Source organism: Amphimedon queenslandica, unplaced genomic scaffold, assembly GCF_000090795.2.
Source record: "Amphimedon queenslandica unplaced genomic scaffold, v1.1 AMPQUscaffold_5719_Cont22316, whole genome shotgun sequence".
Taxonomy (NCBI): Eukaryota; Metazoa; Porifera; class Demospongiae; order Haplosclerida; family Niphatidae; genus Amphimedon; species Amphimedon queenslandica.
The window spans coordinates 1-1,732 of record NW_003553983.1 but is presented as its reverse complement, the minus strand read 5'-3'; the positions used below and the strand labels follow the sequence as shown (position 1 = coordinate 1,732).

At 34.1% G+C, this 1,732-nt stretch overlaps 1 long non-coding RNA gene across 1 annotated transcript; it reads right to left on the bottom strand.

The window, feature by feature from the left end:
- Positions 1 to 6: 6 nt before the first annotated feature.
- On the bottom strand, positions 7 to 275 carry LOC109592283 (uncharacterized). Its single transcript, XR_002190269.1, has 3 exons — positions 229 to 275; positions 142 to 171; positions 7 to 87 (listed from the first exon to the last, which is right to left on the bottom strand). It is a non-coding gene; the product is annotated as an uncharacterized LOC109592283 (long non-coding RNA).
- Positions 276 to 1,732: the final 1,457 nt, after the last annotated feature.

Here is a 1,732-nt window from a genome sequence, read left to right as displayed (position 1 = left end):
CACATCTATCATACGCCATTGTGATTCAAATGGGTTTTAGAAACATTACCACCTTCATTATTTTAGGAGCAGCATCAAGAACAGCATCTAAAATAAATCATTATAAATTAAAATAAATTATACCAGCTATTGGTTGATTACCAGGTACAACAGGTGATGCTGCAGTAGTTCCTATTAATAATAACATTAAGTGTATAATGTACATCAGATTACTTTATTGATTATTACCAGCTGATGAAAGATTAAGAGTTTGTTTTAGAGAGTTTGACTGTGTAATAAGAGCATTCAAACAGTTTGGGGAATATTGTCTTATGATCTATAGACCCCTTTAGGCGAGAATTAGTTTGTGATACCGTATATACAAAGAAATAATATTGAACGGATTTTTGTCCGCCATGTTTTACGTCAAAGTTATGCAGAGTTCCAATGGCTGATGTGCAAAGTAGAGCTGTTTTGCCAATAAAACTTTTGTTGTGCTGAACTCAGGACTATGAGAGGCTTCATATCAACTGTTCTTTACTATAGCAAGATATTTTGAAGACTTAAGAAGTCTGGGAGAGCCAGAACGATCAGTTCTTGACTCTCTGTCACAGCCCAAAGAGGAAAGCAGGCTCATAAAACAAGAGTATTGCACTATACTTTCTAGGTTGGCTCTCTTGGCATCTTTCTTGACTCTAGAATAGTTTTTAGCTTCAAAATGTAGTGACCAAGATCTCCAGGACACAGAAAGCACTTGCTGCTTGACGTAAAACATGGCGGCCAATTATTGTATGTGGGCGTATACCGTAACTGAGATATAATGATATTCATTGCAAAATTAATGATATTCACAAGCTGCTACTTCTCGCCGAAAGGGGTCTATACAACTATTAAAAACAATTATCATTATTATTACTATAGTCAGATACTATAATAATCAAATATTATTATCAATACTAAAATCATTATTATTAGTATAAAATATAATTTTGGCAAAATTTGGCGAAAGTCCCTGTGGCCAAAGTCCCTGTACTTCAGGGACTTTGGCCCAATTTTTGAGAAACTAACTAAATAGTATCCAAATTTGATTTGAACCGGCTCCAAGTTTTTACACAACATAAATACATTAATATGAAAAAATTCATTAAAAGTGTGGAATTTTTACCTTTACATTCTTGACAAAATACATGTTTTAAGAGTGGGGATCATTGAACTTGATCTATTTCATTAGTATTTTTTAAATGCTACCTATTCCTCCCATTATAATCAAATTTACTCAACTTACTATAAAGCTATGGTCCATAGTCTTTATCAAACATCACTTTAACAAACTGAAATATCAGGTATGGTTACTGATCTGTGAACACTGCTTATGAAGCATCCATTTGAGGGAGTGGCAGATTAAAAATAATTTATTAATAATTATTAAATTTACACTTAACAATATCAAAACCACTGCAATAATCTAATTAGCATTTCATTACTGCTGCCGCATAATGTACTGATATGCTAATTCATCAGGTTCCCCAAAGTAAAGAGTCTTTCGAAAGGTGAACGTAGTCTCGGGATTTTGCTTCACATTATTCACTGTAGAGTTGTTTCCCCTCTTCACTGAGCCGGACATATCAGCTACCTTCCTGGTCACCATCGTCATCATCGTTCCGACATCAAACATTTTATAATGGACAGTAAAGACTTCACATAAACTTTGAATAAAAGCGGGATCCCTTATCACCTCGGCAGGCAATGTAAT